At 41.7% G+C, this 15,426-nt stretch overlaps 1 protein-coding gene and 1 pseudogene across 1 annotated transcript in view; one reads left to right on the top strand and one right to left on the bottom strand.

Moving 5' to 3' along the window:
• Positions 1 to 7,269: 7,269 nt before the first annotated feature.
• LOC115013307 (nuclear factor 7, brain-like) lies at positions 7,270 to 9,947 on the bottom strand (annotated as a pseudogene).
• Positions 9,948 to 12,115: 2,168 nt separating this feature from the next.
• The window catches only part of hs3st1l2 (heparan sulfate (glucosamine) 3-O-sulfotransferase 1-like 2), a 31,658-nt gene continuing 28,347 nt past the window's right edge, over positions 12,116 to 15,426 (top strand). Inside the window, exon 1 of the mRNA XM_029440072.1 lies at positions 12,116 to 12,265. The gene's annotated coding sequence lies outside the window, so the exon portion shown is untranslated. The remainder of the gene's footprint in view (positions 12,266 to 15,426) is intronic.

Consider the following 15,426-nt stretch of genomic DNA (forward strand, 5'->3'; position numbering starts at 1 on the left):
TGGGTGTCAAACTCTGGCCAAATTAACATTAGAGCTGGCCCGCCGGTATTATACAGCGGCGATGCCGCTGTAACACCGCATTCACCGCTAATACTACAAATCCCATAATGCTCTGCCGTTGTTTTGGCGCGCCAGCCATGCTCTCTCCTCTGTGTCAGTAGCATCCGTGTTCTTGCGCAACGCTTCTGCTGAAAGCCGGCCGGCTCACCCCGCCTCCCCGTGCCTCTCTCCCAGACGTGCTGCGGCCTCATTCTACAACTGTCAGTGTCACTGTGTTACCCCTACCAACAATGGCGAAAAGGAAGGCAGAAAACAGAACTTTTCTGGACAGGTGGGAGACAGAATATCTGTTTATATATGTAAAAGACAGACCTGTTTGTCTCGTTTGTGGAGCCAACGTGTCGGTAACTAAGGAGTACAACATTAGGCGACACTATGAAACGAAACACCAGGACAAGTACAAGGACCGGGACACGACTCAAAGGAGCCAGAAAGTAGAGGAGATGAAAAGAGGTTTGGTTTCACAACAGAATATGTTCAAAAAAGTCACAGCACAAAATGAGGCTGCTGTAAAGGCAAGTTATATCGTGGCAGAAGAAATCGCCAAATCAACCCGACCCTTTAATGAGGGAGAGTTTGTTAAAAAGTGCATGCTGAAAGTTTGTGACCAAGTGTGCCCAGAGAAAAAGCAGGCCTTTTCAAACGTAAGCCTGAGCAGGAACACAATAGCTGAGCGCACATGTGATCTTGTGACCAGCTGATGGAAAAGGGAAAAGATTTAGTTTCTTTTTCCCTTGCTGTGGACGAGAGCACTGACGCGTCTGATACTGCGCAGCTGTCAGTCTTCATCCGCGGTGTCGACTCAAATCTGTGTGTTCCGGAGGAGCTTTTGGGATTTAAATCCATGCATGGCACAACCACAGGGAAGGACATCTTTGAGGAGGTTTGCAAATGTGTAACTGAAATAAACCTGCCGTGGGATAAACTCGTGGGATTAACCACTGATGGTGCGCCAGCGATGAGTGGTACAAAGAACGGACTGGTGGGCAGGATGCGGGAAGAGAACTGTGCAGGTGAGCTATCTGTTTATCACTGCATCATACATCAAGAGTCACTGTGTGCTAAAGCCCTAAAGATGGAACATGTTATGACCACAGTAACACAAGTTGTTAACTTTATAAGAGCCAAAGGTCTGAATCACCGCCAGTTTAAGTCTTTTCTGGACGAGTTTGGTTCGGAACACACAGACGTGCCGTATCACACAGAGGTGAGATGGTTCAGCCGCGGGAAAGTACTGAACAGATTTTTCGAGCTGCGTGAAGAAATATGTCAGTTTCTGCAAAGCAAAGGGAAGGACACAGCAGAGCTCTGGGAGCAAAGGTTTCTGTGTGAGCTGGCCTTTCTGTGTGACCTCTCAAGCCATCTTGATGCGCTGAACCTGCAGCTACAGGGGCGGGGCCGCATCATCACAGATATGTACTCGTCAGTGAGAGCTTTTAAAACTAAACTCTGCCTGTGGGAGAATCAGCTGCTGCAAGGAAACCTTGGCCATTTCCCTGCTGCCAAACCATAACAACGCAGATCTCTACCGCCGTGTGCGCACAGTTTGCTGAACAACTCAGTGTACTCGGCGCTGAGTTTATCCGGCGATTTGGCGACTTTGATGGTCAGAAATGTAGATTTGAACTGTTTAGTAATTCCTTCGCAGTTGATGTGGAAAAAGCACCAACTAACCTCCAAATGGAGCTGATTGAACTCCAGTGTGATGACACGCTGAAGTCAAAGTATGATGCTTTTTGGCGCCGCACAGTTTCCACAATTCATCCCTGACACAATGCCTCAGCTCCGCACCCAAGCTGCTCAATTGCTCTCCATGTTCGGCAGCACTTATCTATGTGAGCAACTTTTCTCCTCAATGAAGATGACGAAAACGTCTCGCAGGATACGTCTGACTGATGAACACCTTCGTTCGATAATGAAGGTTGCCTCAGCTCAAAGCCTGAACCCCGACATTAATGAACTAGTATCCAAGAAAAGATGCCAGGTATCTGGCTTGGGCACATCAGATTAGATCAATGTGTCGCAAACTGAGCAGTAAAAAGGCCTGAATGGTTGATTTATTCATTGTTATTTTGTTTTCAAATTTATTAGCCTGTGGAAAAAGTTAATGTTGATATTTACCTCAGAAGGCTGCAAATAGAAAAGAGGCATTCCATTTTTTATTTAAATTTTATTTAATATACCATTGATGTTTTTTCGTTCGTTTTTTGAAAGTTGATTTTGCACTATTAAGTTATATAAGCGTTGCTTGTTCCATATTTAGTGTTAAAGCAAATCAGTGTAGCAAACTGAGCAATAATTAACGTTTTATTCATGCACTTTCTCTTGCTACTTCAAGGCTTGAATGTTTGATTCATTCATTATTGTTATTTTATTTTCAAATATATTATTAGCCTGTGGAAAAAGTTTATTTTGATATTTACCTCAGAAGGTTGCAAATAGAAAAGAGGCATTCAATTTTTATTTAAATTTTATTTGATATGCCATTGATATTTTTTAATTATTATTATTATTATTATTTGAAACTCGATTTTGCATGTCACTATAAAGTTATATAAGCCTTGCTTGTTCAATATTCAATGCAAAACTTGTTTGGGTCCCTATTAAAAGGTTAATTTGTTCAACCTTGGCCCACGGCTTTGTTCAGTTTTAAATTTTGGCCCGGTCTGTATTTGAGTTTGACACCCCTGCATTAGATGTACCGTGGAGCACTGTCAACCCATCAATAAGTGGAGAAGATGTGGCACCACAGAGACATTGCAAAGATCAGGACGAGCCTCCAAAGTTGATGAGAGGACGAGGAGAAGACTTATCAGGGAGGCGACCAAGAGGCCAACGGCAACATTGAAGGAACTAAAGGAATTTCTGGCAGGTACTGGTCCCTCCTTGCATGTGACCACCATCTCCCGTATTCTGCACATGTCTGGGCGATGGGGTAGGGTGGCAACACGGAAACCCTTTCTTACAAAAAGAAATATCAAAGCCTGTTTGAGTCACCCCGAACCATGTGGGAAGATGTGTTGTGGTCTGACGGGACAAAGGTTGAACTATGTTAAGATATGTTTCAATACAGCTCATCATCCAAGGAACACCAAACGCCTGTGAAGCGTGGTGGTGGGAGCATCATGCTTTGGGCTGCTTGAATGAATAGCTCCAAATATCAAGATATTCTGGCACAAAACCTGCTGTCAGAAAGATGAAGATGAAGAGGAAGAGGAATATCACGTTCCAACATGACAATGACCCAAAGCACACATCCAAGTGGACCAAGGCGTGGCTTCAGAAAAGGAAAATCAAAGTCTTGGAATGTCCCAGTCAGAGCCCGGACCTCCATCCCATCGAAAACATGTGCAATGACCTAAAGAGAGCTGTACACAGGAGATCCCCTCGCTATGTGAAGGAACTTCTACTTTTCTGCAAAGAAGATCAAATTCCAAAGTGTCGATGTGCAAAGTGAATAGAGACTTCTTCACAAAGACTTGCTGCTGTAATAAATGCACAAAGTGCTTCACAAAGTGTTCGTTGGGTGAGGTGTGCAGACTTACGCAATCAGGGTGTTGTAGTTTTTAAAAACGTCTTCTTCCTAATAATTAACTATTTGTTTTTTTAACTGTATTTGTGTTTGTTTGGTGGAACAAGTCAAACATTTACTACGTTGTTATTATTTCTGTCTTTACGTTTGAAAAGCCTGCAATTTTATAAGGTGTGTAAACGTTTTATATCCACTGTAGCCTTCATCAGGGTGGCATGAGGCTGTTCTAGCTTCTTTATATGCAGTCTGTATATAACAGATATATATACGGTTTGGCTGTCCATACATACAAATAAAAAGAGGTTTAATTATTAATGTGTTGAGATTAAATAAAGTTTCTTTAGTAAAAGCTGGTTTTATTATCATCTTTCATTGTTTGTATGTTTTGTAATTTGTCACATGAATATTTGACGTAAAGAAAGGAAACAACCTCAGAGATAACATTTTAATAAAACTGCTGATTATTTAATAAATAATCATGTGAAGCAGCATGATGTACATTTTATAAAGATTTAGTTCATTTAGAAATGAAACACATTAAAGTAAATTGTACAGAAAGTATTTCCTTTATGTTGATCTAAAACTGGACATTGTCATTTATCATTCATGTTATTGACCATGTAAACACTACAAACAATGTTATATAGGCTACAGGTTGCAGAAGCACTGTAAGAATTAAGACTGAACTCAAATAAAAGTATATTAAATGACTTGTTCCCTCAGAGTAAAACAACAAATCCAAATCTGAACTCATTCATAAAAAGAGCCAAAACTCTCCAAACTAAAAGTGATGACTGATTCTACTATACAAGGTTGTTTGACTAAACACTAGATGTTGATAACCAGGATAATTAACAGCTTTGACTTGTTAACTTTGTTTCCTGATGATGTGATAAAGTTTCAGCATCTTGTATCCACATTGTCTTTAAGAGGTGGCATGACATACACACTAAATCTATTTCTGAAACGCCAACAAAGCAGAGAATTCACAAAACAACGTCAAATATTCTGAAGACATCCATTAAAGAGAAAACAGAAAGTCAAGAGCAGGAGTTCCCATCTTTAGAGATTTTAGATAAACAAACTATAACTACATCCTTCATGGCTCAAGATTAAAACAATGTGTTTACAGTAAGTTACATGAAGACAATAAACACATGAAACCATGTTGCATAAATCATTTCAGACGGAGAAAATTCATAACAACAAATCAATTCTGCTGAAAAACAAAACAAAAACAATCAATGCATTTGAATACACTGAGACTCTGAGTGTAAAGTGTCAAACTCTGACAGTAAAACATGAGCAAATGTAAAATAACTCATCTGAAGATTCAGAAATGTAACAAACTAAAACTGACGTCTGAAGACAAAAGTTAAAGAATCACAAGTGAACACAAAGTATTTGGTTTAGTGGAGACAATAAATGTTACATTGTGGTGATTAAACACAACATGCTGCTAACCAGGCTCATCTGTAAACCTGCAGGAAGGTTGAAGAGCAGATGATGTAATGCAGTTTGAGGATTAACATCATATTTGTCTGGATTTTCTGTTGTTTGTCTTGATTATTACAATGAGATCTAGACAGACAGTGAAGTCAGACTGAAGTCTTAACGAACACTTACATTCCTGAACGTCACAGAGAAATCTCAGTGGGACACATTTTGATATCAGCAGTTTTAGCTTCACCAGCTTCTCCAATACTGAACCATGGGAAGAGTTTCTCACACGGCACCAACAACATCAAATCAAATGTATTTATATAGCCCAATATCACAAATTTGTCTCAATGTGCTTTACAGACTGTACAGGTTACGACACCCTCTGTCCTTAGACCCTCGCATCGCACAAGGAAACACTTCCTAAAAGAAACCCCATCATTAAAGGGGGAACATGGAAGAAACCTCAGGGAGAGCAACTGAGGAGGGATCCCTCTCCCAGGACGGACAGACGTGCAATAGATGTCGTGTGTACAGGATAAACAACATTGTACAAATACAACATTTGACAGAAAATGATGTTGTGTTGAAAAAGAGAAAGTATGGATGAATCCAGGAAAACGTCAAAAAGGCTTCCCGGTGTCTAGCAGGACCAGGGCAGCAGGCGCAGCCACGATTCCTGATCCTGACGTAAACTTTATCAGAGGCAACCTGCCACATGAGAGACAGACACTATGGGATGATACCCCGGATGATGAGTTAGTAACATACATTTACATAAATGCATACAGATAGAGAGGGAGAAGAAGAGAGGGAGGGGAGGAGAGACACATGATCACCTGCATCAGCATCCGGAACAGGATGGAGTAGTGGCACGTCCAAGCACTTTGGACAACACCTGGAGCGCCACATGGAAGCAGAGATATCAGGAGAAACATAAATAAATAGTGTCAGCAATTTTGAGGAAAAAAACCGTCCTCCTTTATTTACCTTAAATCAGAAACATGTGCATTCATAACTAAATGAAATGTACCTGTGGAAGACTCCTGTCCACAGCCAGGTAAAAATGACAGAAGAGAGGAAGTACAGGAAAAGGAAAAGTTGATTACAAACATGCTCAGACTTTTCAAGCAGCCAAAAATAACAATCCTCCGGCCGGGAGGAGCTCGGGTGTTTTCAGGGCGGTGTGGCCGTGAGACTCTCATGGGCCCTCCAGGACTCAGTCTACTGCAAGAGAACAGAAGCAGGTTACCATCATGCTTATATAGTGTTGCTGATTACCTGGTTCTGTCCAGCTGTCTGATCCCCAGCTGAGCCACTCCCGACTCTCCCCAGCAGGCGGCGCTATGACCACACCCCACTGCCACAGTAGCAACACAGGAAGAATCATGATTCTGTATGAATGATCAAAGCTGACGTCATGATAGGAAATGATTAATTGTGCAGCCCTACATATAAACTACAATAAGTGTCCTTCTCTGCTGCCTTCCTGTCAGCTGTTTAGTCAGATGAGGCATTACTGAGATCAGCTGGAGCCACTGTGTTCACTCTGAACCTCGGCCATCTTCTTTCTCCAGCCAGTGACTAAGTTGCACTGACAACACTGAGTTGGCTTCTCTTCGTAGGGTGTCTTTCACTCGTTCTCCCATTCCCTCTGTTTCCAACCTGATGCAATCATTTCTCTGCAGTTGGCTCTTTCTACTTTGTCTCTTTTTGTCACTTTGGCTTTTCTTCTGTAGACTAATATTAATCCTCTAGTTCTGACTCTTTGGATTATTGCTCTGTTCTCTTACGTGCTACACGTGTTTCTATAACTTCAGGAACATGTGTTAAGCTGTTATCAATAAAAGGATCATTTCAATAGAAAAGTGAATCTCTTCCTGTGTGCAAACACATCAAATTGCAGCTCAGCTTTGATTTGTATTGACAGAAATGAACTCATTAATGTGTTGACGCGACCAGGTAGGAAACATCCGAGTCTTTGAATCCAACGTAACGTGAATCCACAGTGTAAATCCTGCAGTTCATCCAACACACACTCATGTGCTGATGGGAAGTTTCACATCTAATGGACAGTTAACATCAACACACAGAAACAAACAGCACATGTTGAAGAATGATGAAATGAATGCTGCTGTGCGATCATAAAGATACAGATTAATGTGAGTGATCAAGGTGAAGGTGACCACTGCGACCTTTAACATTCAACATCCACAATTTAAAGACGAGGTCAGGGCTTTGCACTCAACATTTTAATACATATTATTAGAAATGACACTTCTTGTTACATTGTTTAATGAACTGCCAGCTGTACTTACTAATACATATCGCTGCCGATTTAAAACATCAATCCTTTAAATCATTCATCAGGTAACAAATCCAAACATTTGCTCAAATTTGACGTTTTGATGTTTTTATTTGGCATTTTTCACACTTTAAAGATATTTTGATTAAAACAATCAACACATTATTTGATAACAGAAATAATATTTAGTCGCAGCCCAAATGCACACAATCTTAAAGTCAATATTTGATGTTTGATTTTCTTGCCATTCTGGGCTCCTCTAATATGGATTAAACATTGAAGAACAATATAAACTTCATCAGGTTATTCCTGTAGAATCTTCTACAGTCAAAGAAGCACAAATAAAGAAGATTTATTTATTGTTATGGATAAACTGAAATAATATATAGAATATGTCGACAGTCACACACGCTCAACAAATCACAGGTGAATTATTACACTAACATTCACTGTTCTTACATTGTGCACAGTAAGACCTGACGTTTTATCAAAACACTGGAGAAACAATATGACTGTATTAAGATACAAAAGGTTGTTTCTCATGTCTGGGAAAATAACATTTGTAGATATAAGTACAATAAGATGAACACATGGAATCTACTCGTCCCAGTTCTTGCAGCACATTTACACCACCAACACATAATTCTGCCGACATTTATGCTTTAGTTTCTCATTCTGTGCTGTGGAAATATATTGTATATTATACAACAATCAAGGAACGTGATCCATCATGTGACCTGCTGAAAGAGATCACATCTCATTCTTTCTTTAACCTGCATCTCTACATTTTCTTCATGTACTTTACAATTACACCATTCTCATCTATAAACATTTAACTGGAATTATCTGTAACTGACAAAAAACCACCTCCAACATAACAATCCTAATAAATCACTGAGACGTCACCACCCTCCCTGAACGCCACAGAGAAATCTCAGTGGGACACATTTTGATATCAGCAGTTTTAGCTTCACCAGCTTTTCCAATACTGAACAATGGGAAGAGTTTCTCAGTGAAAGTGTCTCTGAGAGTGCAGATGTGAGTCATGTCTTCAGGGTCGGAGAAGGAAACCTCCCCCCTGTCATAGTCCAGCTGGACTCTGATCCTCTGGAGATTCTTCTTCACTCTGACAGTCTTACCAACACCATTAGTGTATTTCCCACTGCGATGTGATAAACACCAGGTTCCATATTTTGGTGAACAGTATATCTTTCCCTTCCTGTCAACTGACTCTTTAACCAAACCTACATTCCAGTCAGGATGATCTCCCACCTCCACCTCCCAGCTGTGTTTCCCTGAGCTGAAGCCCTCAGAGCCCAGAACATTAACATACTTAGTGAATCTCTCTGGATTATCAGGAAGCTGCTGCTTTGTGTCTCCACGTCTCACACTGGTCAGATCATCAGACAGATAGAGAGAGCGGTTTGCAGTGTTTGGGTCCAGAAGGACAGGACTGAAGTGGACCTTCTCCTTCATCTTCTCCCAGACTCTGAAGGACAGGTTGCCCAGGTGTTTGGCCACATCTATCAGCGCTCCTGAGAGCAGCTGTGGATCTGACAGTGAGCACTGGACTCTGGCTCTGGTCTGAGTGGCTTTATAACTGCTGAGGAATGGCATCTTGTGTTTCTGCAGGTCTTCTTCAACAGCAGAGATACTGTGTGACAGAGAGGAGATCTGCTCCTGAATCATCTTCATCTCTCTGCTGATAGTCTTCCCCTTCTGCTCCTCTTCCTCCCTCAGAGCTGCCAGTCTGGACTCCTCTTCCTCTTTCAGGAACTGGTGGAGCTTGTTGAACTCTGCTCTGATCTGCCTCTCTGTGGACAACAGCTGCTTCTTGGACTCTTGAATCACTTCGTTGTATGTTTCCTCCACTTGTTTGTGTTTGTCCCTCTTGTCCTGCAGAGACTCTAAGTCACATGTCAGCTGGTCCTTCAGCTCACTGACTGCTTGTTCTACAGGAACCACCGTGTGACTCTGGTGGAGAGAAAACTCACAGACAGGACACACAGCTCTATCTTCATCCTTACAGAACAATCGAGGCTCTTCTGGATGTTTACTACACAACACCTCCACCTTCTTCTCTCCTTTCTCCGTCTCAGATGATCCAACTTTCAGCCTCTCAGCAAAGCAGTCAGCCAGTTCCTTCAGTGCAAAGTTCACGTAATGTATCTTTTGAGGTCTTTCTTTTACAAATGGGACAGTTTCTGTTCTTACTTTGTTCCCAGAAGTTCTGCAGGCAGCTGGAACAGAAGCTGTGGTTGCAGCTCAGAGACACAGGATCTCTGAAAGTCTCTGAACACACGTGGCAGTTCAGGAAACTTTCAAAAAGAGAGGTTTTCTCAGCCATCTGTCTCGGTCCCTGTTGTCTTTTGAAAGCAAGACTCAACAAGTTACTGTCCTTTCTCTTCACTCCAGACGTGTGTTTTCCAGCAGAGATCTCACACCCTGTCCTGGCGTCTCAGCTCTGTTCAACAATATCAAAATCTTCTTTTGTTTCCATGTATCTCTGTCACAGGGTGAACTATCAACAGCAGGAAATGCTGCTCTGTCATTTATTCACCAGCAGATGGTGACGTCAGGATGTCTTTCAGAGGGAAATGTTGAACTTTTCCTTCACTTGGGGACAATTACTTTGTACAGGTATCTGTTGGAAGACAAACACAAGAGGTACAATCATTTAAAAAGCAGATCTTAAAGTTATTTCTTTTGGTTATTTGATAGAAGAGTCAAAGAGAGATGAGAGGGGGGGGCAGGGGACGACATGCAGCAAAGGGCCACGGGTCGGATTAGAACATTGACTGCAGCGGTCAGGACTCAGTCTTAGTACAGAGGACGCTCCAGTAAAAAAGATGAAGTTATATTTCATTGTTCACTAAATAAAGAGTTGGAAATGCTCATAAAGGCACAAACAAGGAGAGGTTTGTGTCTTTGACTGAACATTTCAACAGGCTGAGTGACATGAAACCAGTTTTACAGTTTTATTCTTCAGCCAGTGCAACAGATGGAAGTTCAGGAAACTTTCTTAAAGTCTTATCTCAGCCATATCTTTTGCTTTTAGAAATGATACTTATATTAAAGACTCACCCACTTTGACTTCCCCTCAGTTTGCCTCTTACGATCCTCTAAATGTTCATTGTTCCATAGAAATCTCTCACACTGTCATGGTGTCGAGGCTCTGTTGTACAATGTCAGACTTTGCTTTTAATTTCTCTCTTCTTCATGAGTTAATCATTGACTTTAATAATGCAGTCATATGTTTTCTATGACCAGCAGATGAAACATGATACTTTGCAAGCTGAACATGAGAAGACGTTCATTCTGGACTCCAACATGTTTAACCCTCGGTTTCCCTCTGTGAGATGATCTGGTCAGTGTGAGAAATCTCAGTCTTAAACACTAACAGGACGATGAAGATTGTTGGAAAGACACTCATGTAAAACTCTTTCAAGATTAAACTTCTTCATGACATTTAACTGACGAGTGTGTGTGTGTGTGTGTGTGTGTGTGTGTGTGTGTGTGTGTGTGTGTGTGTGTGTGTGTGTGTGTGTGTGTGTGTGTGTGTCTCTCTGTGCATTTGATTATTTCAGCTGTTATATATATCTAAGAGATATCATCTATATAAGAGATTTAGTAGAAACGTGTTTGTTCAGCGTTCCCTTGTATTTCTGATTACAGCTCTCACTATCCGTGGACTTTGTGTGACAGCTTTCATTTTATTGCAGGACCTTTGAACTCAAAGTTTTAATGGTACATGTACTTCTTTGTGATATCAAGTGTTTAGTTAAATCATAACAATTGGAAGATTTAATGTTTAGGGTCACATAAATTACTAACTGTGTTGAAGATCAAGAAAATGTTTTTAGGTGTCTGCATTCGACCCCAAACGGAGCTCTTTACCCAAGCTCTCCCCCAGGAGCAATCACTGAATACACACGCAGAGCCTCTACACTGAGGGTTAAAGTAGCTGAAGAGAACAAAGACTGTGTGTGTTTTCACTATCTGGAGCGAACCAGAGCTGTAAGAAAGAGAAAGAGAGGAGGGGCGATGAATGAATATTTGATTGGCTCCTCTGCGGCCCTGTGTGCTGTAATATTGATGCCGTCCAGAGGCCTTGAGGCCGTCTCTCTCTGGCTCCCAGGTACATTAACTCACCGCTAGCATACCTGAGCTCTCCCTGACCTCCCAGTACATGTTTAGGTATGTCCCCACCTTAGGTGTTCTCGCAGTATTTATGTCTCATTGAATGAAAGTGTCAGTTGACTATGTTGTGCTGTCTACTGTTGCACTTGTACCACAGCAGAGAGAACATATTATTGTATATTGTACGTCAGGACTCGTCTAACACATAACACATAACTCACTTCTGGTTTAGTGCTCAAGTCTGTGAAACGAGAACTTACTATAAACAAACTTTAAAACATGGCTGATGATGATGATTCAAACACACCTTCTTCTTTGTATTTATTTGTCAAGTCATTATATAAAGGGCAATATAAGACAAAGAGCATTTTATTCTATGAGTGTGATAAGAGACTGAAATGTAGACAATTCTGCATTAAATGTACAATTATAAGGAACTGTTACGTGCCAGGCAGGTTGTGTGTTGGTGTTGCTGTGTTTTTCTCTCCTCCCCCTCTTCTCTCACCTGTCAGCTAATTAGGTGGTGATTACATGATTGGCTGGCCTATCAGGAGGAAGGTCCCTCAATAAAGGAGGACCAGGAAGAGCTGGGAGACGCTCTCTTCAGCCTGTGTCGTGGTCTACTACTGAAATTTATTTGAATCAAATCAAGTACCTTTAGATGCCGTGTTTCATCCAGAGTCACCTAAGGAAATGGTCCTCTGGTGGGAGCTGCAGATTCTCTCTGGATTTAATGAAATCAAACACACATTCATGTGTCCAATCTGCCCGTGACAGCGGAGGTGAAGGTGAGGAAAGGTCGTTTTAGAACCATGGGAATCCCGCTGTAACTCATTTCATCTGGAGATAACTGGACACCTTGAACACTGACTCTTCTGTCCACCATGTGCAGCCGCAATTTATGTTCCTCAATCTTTGGTCAATAAAATCCAAATCCAGAACTTTTAATTTTTCAATAGTGTTGGCTTTAAGAAGTTAATGCTGATGTGTGTGTGTGTGAACCAGCACTTCCTGAGGACCACCTGCCAGTCATAAAGAGTTAAAATTCTTCTTTCTGTTTACTTGTAATTAAATCTGAATTACTGTAGGGGGCGCCATTTTATTGAGCAGTTTGCTACAGTCGTGCTGTGCTGTGCTACCCTGTGTCATGTTCTGCATTATGCTTAATTGTATTCCCTAATGTTAAGCCTGTGCTGCATTACGATATCACATTATATTATCTCCCCATCTGCATTAAAGTTTGATGTGTCTCTCCCTCTGCACCCTCACAGACCTCATCAGCAGTTCACAGATTAGTTCATGTTCTTGACTGTCGCTGCATCTGAAGCTGATGAAGGAATCTAAGTGTGTTTGGGGTCTTTTTTTTCATGACACCTGCGTATCTGCAGAAAGTTCCCTCTTCTGTCATCAACAGTGCAGAGAAAAGAACAAGAGGAAAGTATTCTCAGCAGGAGGCGTGCTGTAACTCAGTGTGACCTCTAACTATTCTTTCCTGCTCTCTTCTTCTCTTCTCTGTGGATTTTACTGTATCTGTGTCTTTTCCTATTCAAACACTTCCATCCTCTTAACCTTTTATGTTCTACTTTACTGACAGGCTACATCATGTAGTGCCCAAATGATTGACTGGATTGTATTTTGTAATTACAGAAAGTGTAATTTAATCAAAGAAAAGTGTAGTTTTGCATTTTAACATTGACATCTAGCAACATTTAGTTAATTACCTCCGCCAAGGAGGTTATGTTTTCGGCTTGGTTTGTTTGTATGTTTGTCTGCCTGTCTGCAGGATTACCAAAAAAGGTCTTCCACACCAAACTGGAACAGGAAAGTTCCATGGATTGCCCTTAACTTAACCTTGAAGTGTCTGGCTCAAACCCTGAAAACCAGCCGCAGACCAAGAGTACACAAAGGTTTGCAGACAGGGCTGTCCACATACTTTTGGCCCTTCTAAGTAGTGAAATAGTAGATACATATATAATATGAGAAATAAAAATAAATGAATACTCTGATGACATAATATGAAACTACAACATGTGGCTCCCTGCAAGATATGAAATCAACTTTATTACAGTAGAGAGAGAAAGAAAGAAAGAAAGAAGAGAAAATCTTTCCGGATTACCGAAAATGGTAATATTCATGGAGGATCATAGTTTATGCTTTGGCTGAATTATTCAACAGCTTTTTGTTTCTGAAATTTTTATTTTTTCAAAAGAGCGCTGGGACACGTAAACCAAGGCCACCAGCGAAACACTCTCTTAGGGTTAGCTTAATAACTCTGTAAAGAAAAATACACACACACACACAACGTACACACATTCACACACAATGTACATACACACACACACAATGTACACACACATACAAACTCGGCTCATTTGTGAAGATGAATATATTAATTTTGTTTATTTGATATTTGTCAGGGTCGTTTGTTTTATTGAAGTCTATGATGTCATATATGATCAGCTGTGAGTGTGTGTGTGTGTGTGTGTGTTTGTGTGTGGTTTTTGTGTTTGGCAGACAGATGTGTAAAACAAACAAAAGTGTGCATGAGACAGCAGGGACCACCTAACGCTACCTGACAACACTGTGATCTGCAAAAGACACCTGGAGCTGCCTGTCTCTCTCACACACACACACACACACACTCCTCAATGATCCCTTGAGGAAGGAACCTCATTTGTTTCACCATGGAGACGGAGGAGGTGGAAAAAGGCACTTGGCCCTTAGAGGATGTTCATACAGACGCACAGAGACACACAGACACACAGAGACAGACACACACGGACACAGAGACACATAGAGACACAGAGACACAGAGACACACAGAGACACAGAGACACACATAGAGACACAGAGACACACAGAGAAACACAGAGACACATAGAGATACAGAGACACAGAGACACATAGAGATACAGAGACACAGACACACGGACACAGAGACACACAGACACAGAGACACAGAGAGACACAGAGACACAGAGACACACAGAGACACAGAGACACACAGACACAGAGAAACACAGAGACACAGAGACACACAGACACAGAGAAACACAGAGACACAGAGACACACAGACACACAGAGAAACACAGAGACACATAGAGATACAGAGACACACGGACACACAGACACACAGACACACAAACACAGAGACACACAGAGACAGAGACACACAGAGACAGAGACACAGACACAGAGACACACAGAGACACACAGAGACACAGAGAGACAGAGACACACAGAGACACACAGAGACACAGAGACACAGAGAAACACAGAGACACACAGAGACACAGAGACACAGAGAAACACAGAGAAACAGAGACACACAGACACAGAGACACACAGAGAAACAGAGACACACAGACACAGAGAGATACACAGAGACACACAGACACAGAGACACATAGAGATACACAGACACAGAGACACACAGAGATACACAGAGACACACGGACACAGAGACACATAGAGACACAGAGACACACGGACACAGAGACACACAGAGACACACAGACACAGAGACACCACAGAATACCACACCGGACATCAGAGGACACACAGAGACACACGGACACAGAGACACACAGAGACACACGGACACAAACACGGACACAGAGACACATGACACAGAGACACAACGGACAACACTCACACGTACAAACAGAGACAACACCGAACACACAGAGACACACAGACACACACAGACACAGAGACACACAGACACAGAGACACACAGAGACACACAGACACAGAGACACACAGAGACACACAGAGACACACAGAGACACAGAGACACAGAGAAACACAGAGAAACAGAGACACACAGACACAGAGACACACAGAGAAACAGAGACACACAGACACAGAGAGATACACAGAGACACACAGACACAGAGACACATAGAGATACACAGACACAGAGACACATAGAGATACACAGAGACA

This window comes from Cottoperca gobio, chromosome 9 (genome assembly GCF_900634415.1).
Source record: "Cottoperca gobio chromosome 9, fCotGob3.1, whole genome shotgun sequence".
Lineage (NCBI taxonomy): Eukaryota > Metazoa > Chordata > Actinopteri > Perciformes > Bovichtidae > Cottoperca > Cottoperca gobio.